This window comes from Marmota monax, unplaced genomic scaffold, assembly GCF_021218885.2.
Source record: "Marmota monax isolate L192 unplaced genomic scaffold, Marmota_monax_Labrador192_F-V1.1 WCK01_AAM20220418_F8-fsc00009, whole genome shotgun sequence".
Lineage (NCBI taxonomy): Eukaryota > Metazoa > Chordata > Mammalia > Rodentia > Sciuridae > Marmota > Marmota monax.
In genome coordinates this window covers 13,425,055-13,449,145 of record NW_026694710.1, presented here as the reverse complement: position 1 = coordinate 13,449,145, position 24,091 = coordinate 13,425,055, and the positions used below count along the sequence as shown (strand labels likewise).

Genomic DNA, 24,091 nt, shown 5'->3' with positions numbered 1-24,091 from the left:
GTTTTCCTTATGATTTTAGAGGTTCAGTACAGGACAGCCTGACTCCATTGTTCTGCGCCCCAGATGAGGCAGAAGGGTGTGGCAGAGGATAGCTACTGGGCTCATGACAGCCAGAAAGCAGAAAGTGAGAGAGCAGGAGAGAGGGTCAGTTGAGGAACAAGATCCAATCCCCAGGGCACCCCACCAATGACCTACTTCCTTCCGCCAGTGCTCCACCTGCCTACAGTTGCCAACCAGGGGTCCTTTCAAATTATTAGCCCATAAATGCACTTATTAAACCTTTAGTGCATTATTAACACATTATTAACCCATTAATGCCTTAAACCATTAATGCACTGATGATGTTACAGCTCTCCTAATCTAATCATCCCACCCGTAAGCATTCCTGCATAAGTAACAGGATAACTCTCCAGGGGACATTAAAGATCCAAACTATAACAGGTCCGGAGTTTTCTTCTGCTGTGGCAAACAATGAGATTTTATATTTACGTTCCCTGTGACACCTTCCAGCATCCACTTAAGAATTCCTCCTATAGAGACAGAAAGTTCACCTGAGAATCCCAACATGGCATATAACCTCAGTCAAGTCTTTAAATCCAATCTGACTTTTCTTGTATCAGAAGCTGGATAGCCTCAGAGAAAAACAATTGATTTCTTTCTGATGGACAAATAAAAAATGACAATACAACAGAAATCAAGATACATGGACCCAAAGCAAAAGCTACAAGTTATTTAACACAAAGTAATAGCAGCCTAGCAATTTGACAGAACTGTAAATCCATGCTACTGATTTGTGGCATTACTTCACTAACAGTACAATGGCAGGGCACTGCCTCTATTTATTATGTATAGTGATTAGCATTTGGAAAGTATTTGATAATAATCTTCACTGCTGTTTTGTTATTTTTGCTACTTGGAGATACTGATCAACTACTAAGTGACAAAAACTTGGCACTTTATATCCATATTAATTCACAAAATAGTTTTCTAGATTGGGTATCATTATCTTCATTTTAAAGATGAGGAAACAGGTGTAAGAAATTAAAATATTTTAGGGTGGGTTGCCCAGCTAGTCATTGCTAATGGGATTCAAACAGCATAAATAATTGCTCTTCTGGGTTTATGACATGACAGGAACTGTGGTAAACAACTTATATTGGGCATTTTATCAAGTCTTCCTCAAAATCCTACAAAATTAGTCAATATCTTACTCACTTACAAGATGAGAAATCAAAAATTTGGAGTTATTAAGGAACTTGCCTTATCAGAAAGATAATGGCTGAATGGTGATTCAAAGCAAGACTAACAACAGAATGCCAGTGTTTTCAACTGCCACTCCATAATGTCTTCTAATTTTAATGCCCATGCTCTTCTCTCTACACAAATTGGGGGAGGGGAGCAGTAAAATTCACACTTTTTGTTTTCATCTCTTCTTATCATCTAATTCCCCAAACAGTGAGACAATAAATGCACCAATGCTTTCAGAAGTTCAAAAGATGTAATGATATTTTAGCTGAACCAGATACTCTATTTCAATTGCTAAAGGGTAAGCTCTCAACAGAATAAAAGATCTCCTAGCAGGCAGAGCTGCATCCATCTTGATGGAGACCCATGTAATAAATTCCTCAATCAGGCTGAAATCAAGATAATTCAGCATCAACCGAGAGACAATCAGCATGAAGTCAAAGGCAATTTCAAAGTACTCCATATCTCTTCTAGATTCTGGGTTTCAGATGGTACTCAATGCCCAGGTTTAAACCCTTTTTGCTGACTACACTTGATGCAAGCTGGCATGGCCATTTGGGTTTTATTTTATTTTATTTTTTTACAAGGTATCTTCTCGAAAGATCACATAAAATTGTACAACCATGAAAAAAACAGTCCAGTAACATTCTGCCATTTCTAATGTTCCCATATTTTTTATTATGGTGGTGAGAGCTCTCTTTACAAGGCAAACTGCAGCATGATCCTGGCAACCTCCCTTGCAAGTACAAAAGCCCAGGACCAGACAACCAGAAAATGGACATGCCTTGGGCACCAGAATTTCTGTATTCCAGTTTTCAATTTCTGTACTCTGGATTTTGGAAATTCTGTTATAACTTGCTGTTTCTGAGCTTTGACAGCCAAATTGGCTGCAAGAAATATCACATATTTTGTCAAAATGCTCCATTTGAATACATATATTTTCTCTGCTATTGCTCAGAATGGCTGATTGAACACAGGAGACACAGAAAAAATTTCACCTTTCTTGAAAGATGGATCCTCTTTTTGGTACAAAGAAAATTAACTACTTGTAATAATGTGACACAATTATAGCTTATGAAGAATACAGGTGTGTTAATGTTAAAAAAAAAAATCCAATAAATATACTGGCTAATTGTGAACAAAGGATCATCTTTAAAAAAAAATATGAGAATTCTAGGCCATTAGTATAATTCATGCTGCTTATTATTTAGGTTTGGAAAGAATGTATAATAAATTTGAATGTGAATTTAAAGACCTTGGCAGAACTATTGTCAGGGAAGGAGAAAGTCGAAGACTGGGTATTTGAAAATTTCCAATACATGAGATGAATATTGGAATTCTTTCATCAACTGCGGTTGCTTCTGTTTGCCTATATTGCCAGTCAAATGAAGGCAGCAGGAAATGCGATCCATTAAACTTAATCACATAAAGTTCAAATCACATTTAACTACTCAATTGAAGAAAAATACCAGAAAAACTAATTACAGAGCTGCAAAATAGCAAGGATAAAACTGAAGCACAACAATAGACAGGAAACTCCCAAGAAATTGAGAGTCAACAAATATATATAATTGTCAGTGAAAAGAGGCAATTTGTATCATTAAATAATTTCAAGGGGAATTAATTACCACTCTGCCAAATGTTTTTTATCTTGTTTCACAATTAAAATTGTACAGTTCTCCTTCATTAGCTAGAGAAAACTTTAAATGATGAAACATGAATCTGGTAAGAATAAAATTCTTACAAATTTAATAAAATTCTTATAAAATATCTTGTTTCAAATATAAAAATTTCCAAGAAATTAAAAAAAAATTGAAAATAAAAAAATTAAGATACTCTATACTCTGTACAGATATGGAAAAATATCTATCTCATTCCTCAGTGTATAGGGTCTTTGAGAATTAAGAAGAGTATCTTATTTACATTTGGGAACTCTTACCAGTTGCTGAGGATGTCTGTACAATGAAATATTCTAGAAATGAGGAAATAACCACAAGATAGGTTTGGGGATCCACTGGACTGGCTTCAAAATGGTACTGAACTAAACTGCATTGAGCATCTGACTTTCATAGGCCCTCCCTCTGTCTAGTCTAATGGATCAGTAACATTTTAGGTCTCCTGGACTTAATGACAGATCAGAGTCAGTGTCTGACAATCCTCTAAAGATCTAATTATTTTCTTTTTCCAAATATACAGTCACCCTGATAAAACACTATGATTCCCAGTGGAGAGGGATAAGGAAGATTATCAGTATATATTCTAATAGTGGAGCAGGGTTCTTCCCTAAGGGAACCCAGCCTCCCCTTCATTCAAGGAGTTTGGACGAGTATACTGCCTCAAATCTGGGAATCAACAGAGGGTTATGACTCACTGTTTTGTGCTTCAGGTTAGTCTTTTGTTCACTTGACCTAGAACTCTTTCACTTATACAGATAAAGAATTTAGTAGGTTCCCCAGCTGCTAACATTTAGAAACTCAGTGATTGGAGGGAGTCCCTCATTGTTATACAAAATTACATATAAGAGGTTGTGAGGGGAATGGGAAAATAAACAAGGAGAGAAATGAATTACAGTGGATGGGGTAGAGAGAGAAGATGGGAGGGGAGGGAGGGGGGATAGTAGAGGATAGGAAATGTAGCAGAATACAACAGTTACTAATAGGGCATTAGGTAAAAATGTGGATGTGTAACCGATGTGATTCTGCAATCTGTATTTGGGGTAAAATTGGGAGTTCATAACCAACTTGAATCTAATGTATGAAATATGATATGTCAATAGCTTTATAGTGTTTTGAACAACCAATAAAAAAAAAAAGAAACTCAGTGATTGAATATCAGATGCTACAGTTCTGCCCAAGTCAATCTATTCTAATTGTTGCTTTGAGTCTACTCATCATGCTGGTAATTATGCCACCTTGGGGCAACTGAGTGCTGTACACTTGGTCCCTGCTACTCCAATACTCATTACTTCCATTGTATTTAAATTTCTCAGGTCAGTGGCAGCAGTGACCAGTTTCTGGTCTTCAGAGAAGAGCAGTCTCAGAGCTCTTCCAAGATGCTTCCAGGATGCACAATTGTATTTCTCATAGCTGTAGTATGAATCATCCCAAGATTAGCAAGCAGATCTTCAGTGACAATTCCACTCTACCATACCATTCTCCCCATGCCTTTGAATCGCTTCCTCTGAAATGTTAGACAGTAGGTCTGGTATTTCAAGTTCATTTACTATGGATCACTTTTTGAACAAATCAAATGTACTTGTTTGTCCATGGTTGAGCCAACCAAATGACTGTCAGAGCCCTTTCTAATTCCCTGAACTACCACTTTAAATCTATGCTTCTTGGGCCTCTTTGAATTTGGGAGTAATAGATTCATAATTTGGGTGTGCCACTCTAGGCTAGTTACAGAGGGACCCAAAATGCCAAGGTTTTGATTGGAGTCTTGAATAAGAGAGAGCTCTGCAATAGGTGCAGGCTGCCACGCACGTTGCTCTGCTCCTTGGGCCACATGATTCAGCAGATTCAATGTAAGCAAAGTGGCAACTGCAAATAGAGATGCTTATTTGTGATCTTTGGCAGACCCAAATAGGCTGATCATAGCATAGAATCTTAGAATGTGAACCAAAGCCCTGCCATCCTCAGCTGACATATACTTTCCTTTTCAGAAACAGCTTTTAGACTGGCAATAAGCCCTAGGAAAGACTGGATACTTAATAATAGCCCATCAAGTTGCCATGCAACCTGTCCATCATGAACTGGGTATTTATCTGATGTAAAAAGCCATAAAGTTTGATGTGCCCAGAGACACTCCATCACCAAACAGCAGTGGTATATGCATTATCAGGCTCATCCTGAAAGCACAAGTAAATTATACCTAGAAGTGTCTAAAATAATATCAATAGTCCCCACTCCTGCTATTTTACCTTATCTCTCAAAATCAGTACCTCTGGTCTCAAAGTTCCCAACTATCTGTTGACAGAAAAAGGGAAGACTTGAGACTGATTTACAGATAGCTCTGCATGATATTCAGGTACATAAAGTAGACAGCATAGAATTAAGGCCCTTTTCTGAAACATTCTTAAAGGATAGTGGTGAAAGGAAATCCTTTAAGCACACATACTGTGAATATTTCACCTGGTTATTTGCTTTACTTGGAAAGAGATTGACCAATAATTTGGCTGGAGAGTCAGGGATTTGTACTGAACATGATTAGGTAATTAGTGACAAGGATGTCTGGGATGAGCTATGAGACAGATCTCTTGGAACAGGCAAAATATGAGATATTGTGTCCCATGTGAATGCTCACCAAAGGATGAACTTGGAAAAGGAGTAAATTAATAACTAGATAGGATGATTCCTTCTGTGGATGCCAGTCAGCCTCTTCCCCTAGACATCCCTATCATTACCCAATGTATCCATGTACAAAGTGGTCATGGTTCCAGGAATGGAGCTTATGCATAGGCTCAGAAACATGGATGTCTACTCACCAAGGCCAGCCTGCCTATTGCCATGGTTGACACAATCTTCCAGCAGCAGAGATCACAATAGGACACCACTTTCCAGGGGGCTTAGCCTGTCACCTGGTGGCAGGCTGATTAAATTGTAGCACTTCTGACATGCAAGAGGCAGTAAAGTATATTATTCTCAGGGAAACAGATGATTATTCTGGATACAGATTCACCCTCCCTGCCTATAATGCTTCTGCCCAAATCCACCACCTGTGGACTTACAGAATGCCTGTTCACTGTCATCCACACAGCATTGTCTCTGATTAAGAAACTTACTTCCTTCATGGAAACCAAAGTTTGGCAATGGGCCCAATGGAATGGACTGGTCTTACCATGTTCCCAACCATCGTGAAGCAGCTGGATTGATAGAACAGAAAAATGACCTTGGGAAGACTCAGTTACGGTGTTTGGTAGGTAACAATGCCTTGCAGGGTTGAAAAAAAATTCACTCAAAAGACTTTAGATTCTCTAAATTAGCATCTAAAACATGAACATGGGGCTGTTTTTCCCACAGCCAGGTTACACAGGTCCCAGAATCAAGGGGTGGAAATGGAAGTGGCACCAGTGACCCAAAAATGACATTTTTTTTTTTTTTTGCTTTTTCTTCCTTATGTTCTGCTGACTAGAAGTTTCATTTCCAAAGAAAGGAATGCTTCTAACAGGAGACACAATGATGTTTCCATTGAATCAGAAGTTAAAAGTGCCACCTGATGACTTTAGATCCTTTTGTCTCTGAATCAACAGGCAGAAAAGAGAGGGACTATGCTGGCTGAGGTGACTGATTCTGACCACCAAAGAAAAATCAAACCACTACTCTACAACCAGGATAACGAGGAACATGTCCGAAATACAGAGGATCCTCAAGACATCACTTGGGGGGCTGGGGATGTGGCTCAAGCCGTAGCGCGCTCGCCTGGCATGCGTGCGGCCCGGGTTCGATCCTCAGCACCACATACAAACAAAGATGTTGTGTCCTCCAAGAACTAAAAAATAAATATTAAAAAAATTCTCTCTCTCTCTCTCTCTCTCAAAAAAAAAAAAAAAAGACATCACTTAGTATTACCAAGTCCTATGATGAAATCCAGTGAAAGTTATAACAATCGATTCAGGCAGGAGTACTAATGGCCTAGACCCTTCAAAGATTTAAAGTCTGTGTCACCTAACCTGGCAAAAAAAAATATGACCATTTGAGGAGCTTGCTGAGGATAAGAAACATACTTAATGGATAACAGAAGAAGGTAGTTAGAAATATCAGTTATATATGTAACCAATATAGAAATGAGTACAGTTATTGTCTTGAATATTTCTTTCTCGTTATATGTTTGAGTGTGCAATATCTTCAATATCTTTTATTCCCTAATGTAGTAGTCAGATTTTTTTTACTGCTGTGACTAAATGACCTGAGAAGCACAATTGTAGAAAGGGAAAGGTTTATTCAGGGGCTCACAGTTTCAGAAGTCTTAGTCCATAAGTGCTCATCTCCATTCCTAAGGGCTCAAAGTGAGGCAGGACATCATGGTGGAAGAGTGCGGCAAAGGTGAGTAGCTCACAGCATGATCAGGCAGCAGAGAGAGACTCCACTTGCCAGATACAAAACATATACCCCAAAGCCACACCTCCAATGCCCCACTTCCTCCAGCCACACCCTGTCAGTCTTCAGTTACCATATAGTTAATCCCTATCAAGGGATTAATTCCCTGGTTGGGTTAAGGCTCTCACAATCCACTCATTTCTCCTCTGAAACTTCTTGAATTGTCTCACATGTAAGCTTTTAGGGGACACCTCACATCTAAACCTATCCTATTCCTTCCTCACGTAACGTAAGATGATGTGCTAACTTTATATAATAGTATAAACACTGTTAATATTTACATCATTATATTTAAGTGAAAGGTTATCAAGGAGAAGAGTAAACATCACAAAGACTTTCCAGGACTACACATCATTTGGGGGGTGAGTCTGTCTGGTTTGGGTTGTATGCAGGAGAGTCACATCATGCTAGGCAGAGGTATGGCCTTCTTATTGTCTCTATTTGTAGTCTAAGCAGGGTTTAAGGAGACATGTTCAGCAGCTTTGTTACTGTAATGAATAAATAACCAACTTATCAAGAGGAAAGGTTTATTTTGTCTCATGGTCTCAGAGGTTTCAGTCCATGATCAGTTGGCACCATTGCTCTTGGACCCGAGGTGAAGTAGCACATCATGTTGGGGAGCACATAGTGGATCAGAGCTACTCCCCTCATGGCCGGGATGCTAAATAGGAGAAGTGAGAAATAAGGGTGGGTTTTTGCTGTCCTTCTTAAGGGCATGTTCCCATGGGCACATCCCACTAGGCCCCTCCTTCTAGAGTTTCCACCCTCCCAACGGTACCTGCCAGATTGGTACTATGCCTTTAACACATGCCCTTAGGGGGACATTTAAGATTTATAACATAGCAGGAAAGGGTTCTGAGTGCTCATCTGACAAGGGATAGACCTGTGATGATTCATTTTATGTGTCAACTTGACTAGGCCAAAGTCAAATAGAATTCTACGTATTTCCATGGAGGTATTTTTGCATATGAGATTAATATTTGAATCAATTGACTCTGAGTAAAGCAGACTACCCTCAATATTGCATATGGGTCTCACTCCATCAATGGAAGACCTCAACAAAAAAGACTGACCTCCTCTGAGGAAGATGGGAGCTACCATTTCTAGCAAATGGCCTTCACTGGTCTTTAGAACAGCACTGCAACTTTTCCTTGGGTCTTCAGACTGCTATTAACCCTGAAGTTCTGGACTTACAAGTCTCCACAAGACCATGAGTCAAGTATTGGAAATAAATCTCTCAGTTGATAGATGCAAAAAATGTATTGGTTTTGTTTTTCTGGAGAACCCTAATACATACCCTAATGCTTTATTCATTAACTTTTAAATATTTTTTTTACTTTTAGATATTATTAGAAAATACTTCTATACTCTGTATGAGAGTCCATGGCTAACTCTATCCTATTGTTTTTTTTTTTAAATCAAACAAAAGCCTGTAATAATGGGATATACTCTAATCCTCTCATTTCCCCTCATCTCCACAAACTGGAGGAGGTTATAATGTAGTTACTATCTACAGAGATCTAGAGTAACTTTGAATTCTAGAACATTAAATGCATAGGCAGAACAAACTTCTGCCTGAGAAGTTACAAATCAATTCTCATATTACTTTTGTAGGGAATGGGTCACAGACATTGTAACAGAATGACTTTATAGAACTCTTGACCAACCCCAAGCAATAGGAGAGCATTCTGAAATAAACTCTGGAAGACCTAGATTGATGGGAGGCACAGCATGACTCAGGGGGAAGGAAGAGGTACCTAGAGGATTGAGGCCTGGATTTAACAGATCTGAACTGCAGATAAATGATATGAACTTGGCAATAACACTTCCTAATTCTAAACTCTTCTTCTTCTTCTTTTTTTTTTCCTTCCAGTATGGAGAATTGAATCCACTGAACTATATCCCCAGCCCTTTTAATTTCATTTTGAGGCATGGTCTTACTAAATTGCCACAGCTGTTCTCAAACCTGCCATTCATCTGTCTCAACCTCCCGAGTTGCTGGGATCGCCCAGCTAACATTTCCCATTTCTAAGCCCTGATTTTCTCATCAGAAAGCTAAAGAAGTTGTTGTATGAGGCAAAAACAGCAAACATAGAAAGGGTAGGTCCACATTCAAAGCTACCCTGGTCCCTACAACTATTTCTGCTTTGGGGTCACCAGAGTTCAGGCCTATGTTTCCTCAGAGTGCTTTCAAATCCTGGGTTGGTCCCATAAATTCCCGTACAATTAGCTTTGTACTTTTTGTAGTCTACTTAAGTCTTAGGTTTCTGCTTTGTTTTGTTGTCTGTGTCATTTGGGCCTGTAAAATGAGATAATAGCTTGTCCTTTGTAGAAGCCTTTGTTTTGATTGTGAATTCTCTATGTGTTCTGTTTCCTTAAAGCATCTTAGGATTATAGAAGTAAAAATACTATGATATAATTAGATTAAAATCAGTGTAGTCAATTCAGTTTTTTGAGTACCTTAATTTTTAATTATTTGCTAATAAATTCCTGAGACTGTGGACTCAGAAAACATTTGAGCTTTCTGATAAGCTCAAATACTGTAGCTCATTAAATATTCCTGTTTGCCAAACACTATACTAATATTATCCTCTGCCTTCACAAAACAGTCCTTCAAGTAGTAATAGCTATTTTTAAATACTTGATTCTGTGCATAATATTAATAAAATATTAATTCCTTCAGCCCTTAAGACTATCATATGAAGTTGTAACCATTATTTCTTCTATTTTTTCGGATGACTGAACTGAGACAAGGAGGTTAAATAAATTTCCTATGTCATCTATTTAGTAGGCAGAACAGAAATTCAAACCAGAGACTAGTTCTCAGGCCTATCTAGGTCCTAATTACTATTATGTGGTGAATCTAGTTTCTTTAATAAGCATACATTGTTATTATCTTTATTTAAGAGTTTTAAATTTTGAGCATCATATTAGTTAGGCTCTTTGCAAAAGTAATACAATCGTTAGGAAAGAGAAGCCAGATTCACACTCAGAAGGGTCTAGCACAAAACCCATGATTTTTACCACCATGAGACATTACCTCCTATTTTAAAGACAAAGAAAAACAAACAAACAAACAAAAAACCAGCAACAATCAAAACAAGTGATTCTGACAGGTTGATGAAACTATAAAGAAAATAAGAAAAAAACTTATTGATGTCAACTCTTGGTAAAATGAAAATATCTAGTATCTGAGATGCTACTGTATTTTGCTCTTGTTAAAAAATCAAAACAAAATATTGAACTGCTGGTGTCCCCATAGGGGACAGCTGATAGGGTCAAGAGAATCCCATAGCTCCCATGTTAGCATTATCAGATCTATTCTGCCTAAGCTCTAGTGAGGACAGTATCTAGTCTACCACATCCTACCTGTCTTCTACTCCTCTGTGGTTTTTGGTTCCTGAACACAGCCAGAGTCTGTACTCAACAACTGCACCTGTGCTCAGGACAAACTGCTCAGATAGAACCTATGAGTTCAATATCTCTGCTCTCCAAACAGAGACTGCCTCCTGCTAGGGGGAGCAAAGACCATCATTATCAAGTCATTTTGTCACTGAACACTTAAGAGAAGCCTCTGTGATGAGGTGATTAAGTCTGATAACTTGATCACTTTGCACTGCAGCTTCTTGGCTTTGCTCCCAATAGCTGCACTACCTCCCTTGCCCTTTCTTATCCCGTGCAGCATCAAGTTCCAGGAATGTGCCTCAATCTGATTTCCTCCACGGAGCCTTCTTTCATCCCTACAGCATACCAAGTAATCACCCATTTGAATTCTAAAGCACAGTTTTCATGTCACTAGCTTTATTTCTATCCCCCTAATCCCTATTTTCTTGATTTCTCCATCAAGATGGTAATCTTGTCAAGAGGAAAGACTACATTATAATCCCCTGCCTGACCTTGTACATATCAGACTAGAAACACACAGCAGACTCAAAAATGCAGCTCCTACTGAACTGAACTCAAATCTGGCTGAATTACCAATGTAGTTCCTGCTGCCCAGCACAGCATCTTACCCACCAAATTTCTGTCTCACTGTCTGTTAAATGTGCTCTCCAACATGGGCTCTCTCCATCTCTTCATTAACAATGCTGTGTGGTTACCCTGGTCGGCAGAAGTAAGAAGTATACAAAATTATAACAAAAGAGATAATGCATTGCTTTATTGAGTTACTATAGAATTCTCAACCACAAATTGAGACTTCTGATCAGATGTTCTTTTTCTCTACAAGATGTTGATGAAATAAATAGTTAAAAAATATTTTTGTTTTAACAATTTCAATTCAACAGACCAGACATTGTAGAACCCAGGTATGTAACCCTGTGTTCGGCAACATGGCAAATACAAGAACACAGAACATGGCTGTATGATATAGTATGTGCCCACTGGAGGCATCCTGCACTATCTTTGTATGGTACTCCCTCTGTGATGCTGTGCAAGAATATTCAACACATGTCACTAATTACAGCTATGACAAGTTGGGCTGGGAATGCATCTCAGTGGTGGAGTGCTTGCCTATAACTATGGCGAATCAATAACCATTTAATTAAGCATTGCATTAAATATGAATCATTGTATTGTTTAATTAAATAGCAAATTGAAGTAATTATTTAAAAGGCATAGTCTCAAATAAGAAGATAAAGCTTAGACTTACAATTTTACTTTTCCCTGTTCTTCTCATTCTTATTTGTTTAAAATCAGAAGTTTTGAAGGGCGAAAAAAAAGGATACCTTTCTCTTGGTCCTTTATAACTTAGTGATTTCAGGGCACTCCCAGAACCCTGAAATATTCCACAGCAAAGCTGTGGAATACTAATTATTTTTCTTTTGAAAATATATCTATAATTTTTCTTTTGAAAATATATCTATAATACTAAACCCATATTCTATCCATTTTCATTGCATTATATTTACTTTATATCATATTTACTATCCTTACCAGAAAACACAATACATACATACATGACAAACTTTTGGAAGAAAGATAATATTATATTTCCATATTCTCCCAGAAAACCAATTGTAATAATTTATCTTTGAAATAGTAAAATTCTCATAATAATTATTTTTAAAATTTTCCATCAGTTTTTCCTGTGCTGATACAAATATGAGATCAATATGAAAACCTGGCTGGGGGATCAAGTGGCAACTTACCGTGGCCCCTTACACTGTGCCTTCCCTGGACCATAATTCTCATTTTATTCCATTTTCCCCAATAGATAGAGTTCAACAGAGTACTATTAAGAGATTAAGAGACTGAGAACTGACTGAAAAACTCATAAGTAGTGAAAAGCATAAGTGCACCACACCTCACAGAACAATTAGTCACATCTTCTTGGAGATCTGGATTCACTACTTCCCAGGGCTCTTCATCATCCTTCCAACTGATAAATTCCATTTTTCCCTACTTAGGTTACAGATTCTAACAGCGCTCTACTGTTCAGCATATCAGCTCTACCATATCAAAATTCACAGAACAAAATCATCTCTTCTTCCTCCACTTGGAGCTTTAGTGTGTCCCGCAAGCACATCAATATATTCAAATAGAAATGGACACCTTGGCCTCTTCTACCCCTACAAGATGAAGTCAACCGTGCAAAAATATGTCCCAAAGAATTCATTTTGAAGCATTTAAAACCATTAGGTTATAATGACACCTTTTTGTTTGCACTAATTATCATAATTTATTATTTTAAATGAAAATTTAAGTATGTAAATAAGAAGTAACATCTCCTAGGAATATGACAGACACATTTTGGGAAGTAGAAACTCTGAGACTATGTGGGGGATCTTTTAAAAAACTGTTTAGAAATTCATGCACTTTTGTAAACTATGAGACAATGCAATTTACAAGCATAGTTCTACATCGCTTGAAGTTGAAAGAATTAGCAGACACACCTTTCGTCCTCCAAGCTCTGACATATAAATATATTCAGCCAATAGCTTATATCAATTTCAAACATGAGTGGCAACAATTATAGACAAATTCAAAAGAAAGCAAAAACTGACTGAATAATTATTTGTCAACATTTTGATTGACATACAAACCATTTCAAAAGGAAATCAGAGTAATCAAGCATTGCCCTGGCTCTACAGTGACAAGGGGTGATCATCTTGAGAGGGAAATTCTAACAAATATAGCACATTTATTTTCAGGCCCTGCACATCACAGAAAATCAAATATTTATTCGTTTGATTATGATGTGATTTTAAATCCCCTTGTGTTTGCTCTCCAGCATAGACTCTCTTCCTCCTGATTGAACATCTGTGGAATGTTGCTTTGGTTATAATTAACATACTCTGGTTGGGTTCATCATTGACTGTGTGGTGGCTTTATGTTCTCAATTGCAATGGAAGATGAGGAAGGCTACAAGGCTGGAGTGCACCCCGACTCTATGGCCTATATTATAGGTATAAGCAATTTTCCTTCTAGCTGACCAGATGTTTCAACATGTTTAATTTGGATGCTCCATTAGGTATTTGGGGAAAAACAATCATTGTCAAAACTGTATTGGGATGAGGAGAAGGATTCAAAAAGAAAGAACATACAGAGTATTACTATCATGGCCATGTATACAGAACCTGTATTTTAGTTATTCTTGCAGTCGCATGGGTGATAAGCTGGTGGTATCACCAATTCTAATCACTGGAGCCAGGATTTCATTGAATTGACACTCTAGAAAAATGTGCTAAGTGCCTACTAACATTCAGTAAATTATATCTAGAGGAAAGGGGAGAAGGGATATAAGGAAGAAATTAAAATCAGAAAAATCTATAACATACTCTGACAATTGCAAAATAGCTATCTTCAAACTGAGGAGCTCTCTTAGGTGGTAACAGGATCATAAAAGAATAAAAGATCATAAAATAGGACAGTTAGTCCCCCTTTATCTAGGATGTTTTCAGTCGTGTCCTGTTGGACTGTTTCCTTATCCATATGGAAAGGGGAACTCCTATGTTGTGTAGGTCTTAGAAGTCCCTTTTAAGTTATGAGATTATAATTATTTATTGGCTACATATGTCTTGTTCCTCTGATCCTTTCCACAGCCCCTTTTTTGCAAATGCCTATTTCTCTCTATTCGAGATAAAGATAACAATTTTCAGCTTGTACCCTTGTGATGTGACATTTTTCTCCAACTGCACTTTTGAATTTTTTATACAACTCTAAAGGATAAGCTGAATCAATTGTGAGGAATGTGCGGAATGTCCATCCATAAAAGGAAACAAGATTAATGACCTCTAAATGTGAGTGGGCACAAGCAATTTACCAGAGTGAGTGAGGGTCATATTTTATCACAGGCAGGTGACTTATTCCAACTTTGCAAATAGTTACCAAAAAGCACAGGACCACTAAGGCTTTAGCCTTTCTCTCCCCATGTGAAACCACTGTGTTTTCTGGTTAAATGACATCTACTATGTTTTAACCCTGAACTCAATCTTCATATGTTAATGAAGATTAAAATAAATTGCCAGAGAACTCCTTGAAGCAGAAACCAACAGAAAAAGTATTTGCCTCCTCAACCTTCTCCACGGGATCTGTACTTCACCCAGCAAGACAAGGAGCATAAAATTGTGTTTCTCACTATGTGGAAAATCTTTAGTGCACGGTCTACTAACTTTGGATTTTTTTAAAATTTCCTTCACCTTGGACATTGTCCTTGTTCCATAGAACCATGGCTGCTAATCAATGCACCACATGGTGTTTGCTTTTAATCTTCTCGGTAGTCATCGTAGGGGATGTTAGAAGGTGTGGACTATGTCAGGACACTGGTAAGCCTTTCTAGCACACAGCAAAAGATAACAAAAATAAAACACTTCACTCTCTTCTGGACCTCAGGGTCCTCTTGTAAGCTCATGCAGTTGTAGCAGAATTTAATTCTTGCAGTTATAACACTAAGATTCCTATTTTTTTTTAAATTTAGTTTTGGTGGTCGTCAGTGTGTGGCCATTCTCTGCAACTAGAGGTCACCCACGGCTCCTGGCCATGTGGTCTCTACTTTTTAAAGACACCAATGGAGAATCTCCTATCTGTTGAAACTCACGTTTTATAAGCATGAGTTATTTGAACATCATACCACACTGAACAGAGGTTAAAAATCTCTGTCCTCAGGAAGATCCTTGTTTTTAAGGTCTCACTTGAGTAGGTCAGGCCCAATGAACAAAATCTCCTTTCTTCAAGTTGACTGTGCTAAATAATAAAAGCTAATTATGAGAGGAGTTCCATCCATCTAACACAATCACAGGTATGCCACACAGACCCAGGAGGATATTTCACAAGGCGGTAGGACATTGGGGGCCATTCTGAAAGTCTTTCTGTGCTGTGATTATTGAAAGGAGGGTCACAAAACTTGAGATTTGAGCCAAGATATGGAAGCTGTTATAGCCAAGACTGGCCAGGAAAGGCAAGCAGAGAGCATCTCTGGAAATATGATTATTCATATGAGTGATGACAGAATTATAGTTAAAATTAGGTGTAAAGTGGGTATATCTGCTAAAGAATGACAAAGCTCTTCATTTCATAGCCACAAGAAATGTGAACATTTGGTGAACTGCGACTTGTCATTTCCTATCTGAACACATTCTAGCATGGTTTTCTTCTTTGTCCCAATTAGGTGACCAAACCAACACCTGACAATCCTGGGCAAGACCACCTTATAAAATACAATGAAGGCTGAAAGGATCAGAGGGTTCTATATTATTAATAAGCAAAGAAAGTTTTGGACAAACAATAAAACCAATACAAATGGTGCGTCCTTAGTACAAATATATGTTGCTAATTAAGAGAATACTGATAGCATATAGCATACTGACTGGGTTCCAATCCTAGTTCTGTTTCTTTCTTTTTTTTTTGGTACCTGTAATTGAACCTAGAGACACTTAACCACTGAGCCACATCCCCAGCCCTTTTTGTTTTTAAATTTTGAGACAGGGTCTGCCTGCTGCTTAAAGCCTCACTAAATTGCTGGGGCTGACTTTGAACTTCTGATCCTCCTGCCTTAGCCTCCTGACCTGCTGGGATTACAGGCATGTGCCACTGACTCTAGCTCCAGCTCTGCAATTTTCTAAGTAGTTGATATTGGGCAAGTTATTTAACTCAATTCTTGTCTCACATTACTTGGATGTAAATGGAATAAAAAACCAAGCTGAAGTGAGTAGTATTTGTATATATCTATCTAATATATATTAATGATTTCTATATAATTTAGAAAAATATGTCATGTAGTTATAATGCAGTGCAAATCATTTGTTACTATTACTACTAGCTGTTGAGATTCCCTCTTCCTTCTGTAAGAGCTAGAGTTGTGAATATTGTCCCAACCATTGACACACCAAAGCTCCCACAGGGTACCTCTGTCATAGTATGTTGCAATTACTTGCTTGCCCACAGATCCTGTCTTCTGGATGGCAAGCTTCTTATAGCAACAGAGTAATGGTGCTCATTGATCTGTATCTCCAAGCTCACAGTAGGCATTTTATAAATATGAGTTGTTTGAAGGTTGCAGCACACTAAATAGTATGGCATCCTTCCAATAAGAGTTTTAAGTAGTGACAGACATTACCAGATGATCACCCAATTCACATTTATACTTCTTAACAAGAGAACTTGGATTGGGGGGGGTAGGATAACAATGTGCCAGGTTCACTGTTTCAATGCCACTTTTGGGATAGTTCAGATCCAAAGATACAGAGAGAAACACCTGGAACTTTCATATCTGGAATTGGGATGTGAGGTAGGAGATGAAACAGCCATTTTGTGACTCTGAGACATAAACTAGAAGAGGAAAGACACCAGCTAAAGATGTCAGAGTGGGGTGACACAGGGGCGTGGCACATGGAGGACTCAGGAATCTGTTGAGCTAGCACTGGAAAAGCGGCTCTTGCACCACCTACAGATACCTGAGGAAAATAAATTCCTCTTAGTTTAAGCTACAATTGTGAGATTGCTATTAAATGCAGCCAGGCACACATTTTAACTGACACATCCATTTATACAGCATCAAAAGCCAAAGATCACCAACGGGCTTGCGGAACACAGTTAATCCATATTAATGCCATCCTCCTGCCACTCGATGATATGTAATTGGATACAGAGCCACTGTACAAGTAACTTGAGTGGGGTGAGAGGAAAAAAAACAGGGAGAATAATGCCTAAGGATGTGGTTAAGCATAACTTCAGGCAATGTGAAGCAATCATCCATTGCTGGGCAACAGAGAGAGGTTTCAATTTAGTGACTCATTTTGCATATGATGTGCCATATAATTCAATTAACCTGCTAGGAAAAGCAAACCACAAACAGAAAAAAAACGTAAATGTGGCTATGGACGTCAAGAGCATCATAAAGGAAGAGATAACTCTACAAAATTCATCATACAGTGGCATTTTCAGGCAATGAATACTTACATGCAAACTTACACACACACACACACACACACATACATACACACACACACACACACATTCACCAACTGCAGTTTGTGTTTATCCCTATAACTTAAGAGTTTATCATTGGAATTCAGACAGCATTTTTGTTAAGAACATAGACCTGAGACAGATTGTCTGTATTCAAATACCACGTCTGTTAGTTTATAAGCAGCATGATCTCATCTTTGGGCCTCTGTTTCCTCACTTGCTAATGTGTGTAGTAGATCTACGTCACAGAATTATTATGAGTTAATTAATATGAAACACACAGGGCGGAACTCAGAACGATCATGATGCGTTAGCTAATGTTTCTGCAATGCTACACACATAAATATGCTCTTAATCTTGATCGTGACTGTACATCACAGTAAGTATATAAAAGCATAACTACATACATATCTATCCATTCATTTCTACATAGAAATGTCCTGATCTATGTGAATGTACCTAGTTTATATATTATAAATCCTTATGAATTTTTAAAAGAATCAGCAGGATCAACCACAACAGCTACCACTTATTGAATATTTACCAGGTGTCAGTGCTGCGCTGAACACTTTGCTTGCTTTATCTCATTTAATCCTGGCAACACTCAAAAATGAAGGCAGTAGTATTATGAGCCTTGTAAAGGATTACTAACTTGTTCATGGTGAAAAAAGCAAAAAATAAATAAATAGGCAGGGGATCTGAAATCAGAATCCAAATCCAAATCTTTCGTCTCCAGAGACTGCATATCTGAGCTTGGTGATGTTATTTTTTTTCTGTGCTAGTTATTAATTTTGATGACACGCCACACCTTGTTTTAGTCAGCTTTGTCACCCCTGGGACCAAAAGACCTGACAAGAACAACTTTAGAGGAGGAAAAATTTCTTTGGCATTCATGGTTTCAGAGGTCTCAGTCCTTAGACAACCAGCTTTTTCGCTCTGAGACCAAGTAAGGCAAGACATTATGGCAGAAGAGCATGGTGAGGAAAAGTGGCTCAGGACATGGCCACAAGGAAGCAGGGAAGAGAGACAAAGCTCAGCTCACAAAATTTATGCCCCAAAGACACACCCCCAATGACCTCCTGAGCCACACCTACTCGCCTACAGTTACTACTCAGTGAATCCCTACTAGAAGAATAATGTGCTGATGCGGTTAACCCAATCACTTCACCTCTAAATTTTCTTGTGTTATCTCACACATGACCTTTTGGGGGACATTTCATATTGAAACCATCACACACCTGAAATGATTTTAAAAAGTCCTGACTTAAGAGACTTCAGTAAGTTTATACTGATACTAGAAAATACTCTTCAACTAATTTTCTGTCAATAAACCTCCTGTTTGTCATTAAATAAAAGTATGATTAAAAACCTGAATACCTGACCTATAGAAAAAGCAATGGCAAGTTTCTCCTCCCCTTGTTCTCCTTTCCTGCACCATGCAGAGTTTAGGGTGGATACTACTTTCTAGGACATCTTCACCCAGAACATCTACGTAATGCCAGTAAACTAGAAGTTCCAGGGGCTGAATGTATGACTGAACTATTCCAGAAGGCCACATGTAAACATGTGCAGCACAACCAATAACAAGATTAAAACCCCATTTGAGCCCTCTTTGGCATAATAAAATTCCACATGTTAAAATGCAGATTTATTTTAAGCCCTGGAAAGTGCTGACCATATGTCTCAGTGGCTGAGGAGATGGCTACTTAATAGATAATCTGAAATGCAAGCCAAAGAACTAATCATGGCCATCTGATCATCATGCCCCCTCAAAAGCCAGAAATGAGGAGCCAGAGAACAGAGACAGAAGCGCCAACACATTTCCCCACCAGGGAGAGACCAGGAGACAGGGGTGATAAAAACAAATATCTTTGCACTCTAAGGAAAAAATACCAAAATGATTAAAAATGATGGTAATACAGCTTTCAGTGAAGCAATACATGGTATGAAACATGAAATATGTTCTCCACTAAACACAATGCCACTATAGTCTCACTTATTCCCCTCTTATTGGGGAATTTGACTAGGATATTTATGCTCCAGGAGGGTAAGATATTTCCCAAACTCTACATCCTGAAATGGGATCTCTGCTCTTAGTTCTGTCTGCTGGGCCCAGGTTAAGAAAGAACCACAGTCTCTTCCCAATGTGCCTTTGTATAAGCTGTTCTCCATACAAGCATGCTCCCCCACCTCTGTTTCCCTTCCTGGCCCCTGCACTACTTTCAAATCACTCATTACCCACTCTGGTCATTTCTGCAATTTTCCTTCCTTCAGGAAGCCCTCCCTGCCCCCAGGTCAGTAATTTTTAGCTAGTATTATAAGAAATAATAATACGAATATGTAATTATAACATGAATCACTTATAGTCCTGCTTTCTCATCTCTAAAATCATAATGAAACTCTTGGGCTGTAGAGTTGATATTAGGGTGAGAGATGTACCCAAAAGAGTGCTCAACTCATAATAGATACTAAGTTTCTCATTGTTTGATAATTGCGATCATGAGGATTGTCATAATTTATAAAATAATATTATGAATATTTCTTGTATAATGTATCAAGAGCAGAAAAGTATACCTGTGATACTTATCTGTAGGAATAATTAAACTCAGATAAAAGTTCTTTCTCTGAGACAGTGTAAGAGGTTTCATGTACACCTCTATAAAATCTACTGAGGTCCTTTAGAAATTCTTCTTGGCTTGATTTTTCCCATAATTCAATGATAAATGAATCAACAGAAAAGTGTTATTAGTGTTCCAGCAAATAATTTGGACAAAATTTTATTGAATATTTATAACAAACATACTAAAAGCCAGGAACATTCTGCAACACCATATATGCTTTTCTAGAAGCACATGTTTATAGGCCTCATTGTCGTTTTACTTCTACAAGAGGTATGTCGACTACTGAACTTGAAGAACTCAACACAATCTGTGCTGTATTATTCGTGGGAAAACATAAAAAAGCTCCAATCCACAAAATAGTGATTTCCTTTAACACAGCATACTTTGGTTGGGTAGGGGGAGTAATAGTGCCTATAGCAGGGTGTCCTGAGCCCTAGAGTGAGGGTGAAAGCCCTGAATTTCCTCTTTGTATTACTCTGAGAACTGTCTCCCTTGAGAAATACCATTTTAATGCACATCTATTCTTCAGTTTTAAGATTTTCATATTTCTGTAAGTATCCTCTGACAAGACTTGTGTGGTCAAACTTCAAAATTCAGTTCCCAAAAATGTCTTGTGGACAAAACTGAATTGGCAAATAGAAATGTCTTTCAAACAATACATAAAATCTAATTAGCAATTTGAAAAATAGTTCACCGATTAAAAGATCAGCTTCATGAAGTTCACTTGAGAAAATCTACTTGAGAAAATTTAAGTCTGATTTGCAATCACTAGAGTAGTTTTATATAAATGAAATAAATCCCATCTATACTCAAACTTCTCATTTTCAGTAAAAAAAGAGTAACTAGAATAGTATAAAAATATGCTAAAATATGCTATATATTTGAGATGCTGTATTTTAATGAGGATATAAACAAGAAAGGGAAATGGATGAAATACAGCTTCTAACCTACACTACTGATAAATTGCAATTTATTTCTTAAAATAATTTAGAAATACCACTGACAATGCTGGATCAAATTTAATATTTCTTGCAGCTTGAACATTTCACTGGTATGGTATGCTAGAACCTTATTATAATATTATTTGTTGTAGTTTAAAAGTATATATATATCTACCATTGTGTTTTTAAAATTGTAAAAATTTATGTGTGCTACATGACATTTTTAAATACATATGCATAGTGAAACAATTATCATAGTCAAACTAATGTAAACTTCATCTTACAGGCCTCTCCCCTTTTTTTGATAAGAGAAAATTTGCAATTATGTAGGATAAATCAGTCTAGACATCTAATAAGGACTATAAATAAAAATATATTGTATATTAAAAATTTACAAAGAGTACATTTTAGGTATTCTCATCATTTGAGTCTTTTACAAATGCATTCAATTAGTTTGGTAACTAAAGAAATAGTATGAAGTGGAGTTATCTAAAAAGTAGTCCTCATGAATAAAAAATATGAGGGTATATTTATGTCCTGTGGTACCTTATTCTCATGAGCTGCCAATGCCAATGAACATGGCCATTCAGCAAATGATATTCATAAATGTTTGTCAATAACTACTTCTGCATATCACTAAAATCAGTGATTGATTTATACAACCAACAGTGTTTATTGAGAGCTTACTACATAACTGACATAAAGACATTCATTGCAAGTCAACTTTCAGAGAATGTTAAGAGCCTGCATTTTTGGAGGGACAGGAATCTTACACTGATTTATGTCTAGCACAGTAATTTTCATGGAATTGGCACTCAGAAACTGGCTATGGAGGACCAAAGCACCAGTAGAAAATCAAAATATGTTTTTGTTCATCTTATGGTGCCATGCTTTCTGTAGAAACTGGTAATCTGTGTTTGCATGGAATTGTAGAACATAAAAATAAAGTTGGCCAGAGCATCTCATTGCCATGTGCTACAGGAGAGGATTCAAGAATACTTTATAAATTTTAATTTATAACTATTAAAGTTAAAAATAATTTTCAAGACACATACACAGAAAGAGAGAAAGGAGGGGGGAAGCACAAATCCTGGTTGAAATTTTATTTAAAAAACATTTTTAACCCTCACTTTTTTTGTGTGTTGCTGGGGATAGAACTCAGTGCCTCATGCATTCTAGGCAGATACTCTGAGCTATTACACCCCAACCCAACCATTATTTTTAAAATGTTATTTTTTAAAATTTTACGATTGAACTAACAGTACCATTATGATCATTCATATTTTAAGCTAATATACTCTTTGGTCACCTATTAGTTTTTCAATAAAATACGGATATCTTAGCCTGTTTCAAAACCATTCCATTTATCCCTCCATTTCTTTTCTCAGCCTTCATTTTCATAATTTTTATGTATCAAATAATTTTTCTGAGTCACCACCACTTCCTCACCTGAATATTTGGATAATAATTTTTACGTTTTAGGTAATTTTGAAGATTGAAGGAAAAGATAAAGAAAATGAAAACTGTGTGGCATAGTGTGAGTTCTCCGTAAACCAAAATCATTCACTGTGAGCATTGTTAATGTTGAGACTCCACGGTAGAAAATGTATGGTTACTATAATAGAAGAAAATAAAGTTTCAAGTCCTAACTCTTACTTTCCAGGTCTTGTTTTCAGCCAAGCCAATTACTGTCCTTGGCCTCTTACTTCTTATCTGCAGAGTAGTGATGACAAATGATTGGCTGATAGAAGGGTGGACTTATCAAGCTATCCAAGAGAGAAGAGGACTCTATTGAAAACCAACAAGAGTTTTCCTTGTTTCTCTTTGTTCCATATGTACCCTGTACTCTACTTACTGGCTAATTGCAACTTGTTTTCTGTCGGTCCTTTTCTGCCTCCAAAAATGTTTGTCCCCCAATTTAGAATGCACTTCAGTATTGCATCTCTCAATACCCACCATGTGAGGGTCAGCTCAAATGTTTCTTTTACTAAAAGATTTAGGATTTTTCCATTAGTAAATATCCTCATTCTCTCATATTATTACCATATCTTTCCAAATACAATGCATATATACATATATATGACATATATTTATATATCTTATTTTCCTTACTAAAGACTACAAGCTATGATAGGTAAGGATGGACTATGTCACTTTCCTTCATTTATCGTAGATGGCTTATCCCAGTGCCTTGCACATAAGCACATTCACTAAACTTTGGTTTACTACATTATAATTTTCTGTGTACTTTGATCTGTAATTTGTTTTATAACTTCTTCTCATCTGAAATAATTTCTACATTTAGGAATACTTCACATTAAGCAGAATACATAACTTTTATTTTACTTTCTATTGATCTACCCACACAGTTTTTCAAATTATCCCTGAAGATAAGGTACTGTGGGGAGTCACAGAGGACAGCTGGAGAAGACTAAGTGTAGCCTCAAGGGAATTTGAATAGTGGAATAGTGGAGTGACGTGTCCTACTTTTGGCATTGGGAAAAAAAAATCAGCAGAAGGAATGAGCAAGATAGGTCTGTCGACTTACACATTCAGAGTTGGCTCATGGGATTTGGGATTCTGCCTCCTCTCCTCCGACTTATTCAAGATGTCCCTAAACAAAGGATCCAGAGAAGATTTATTCTTGAAACTTAGTTCCATTTTCCAATGTTGGCCTTAACCATGAAACCATAACAGTGATCACTGTTCTTATTCTCATTTATGTGGTCATCTCATTTTCCTACATCTCATTTGAACAGCCTGATTCTCCGACATAATTGTT

General features: G+C 37.3%; 1 long non-coding RNA gene across 1 annotated transcript in view; it reads right to left on the bottom strand.

The window, feature by feature from the left end:
• Positions 1–3,094: 3,094 nt before the first annotated feature.
• Positions 3,095–24,091, bottom strand: part of LOC131423367 (uncharacterized) — a 38,525-nt gene continuing 17,528 nt past the window's right edge. The window contains exon 3 of the long non-coding RNA XR_009224806.1: positions 3,095–23,923. This is a non-coding gene — a long non-coding RNA (uncharacterized LOC131423367). The remainder of the gene's footprint in view (positions 23,924–24,091) is intronic.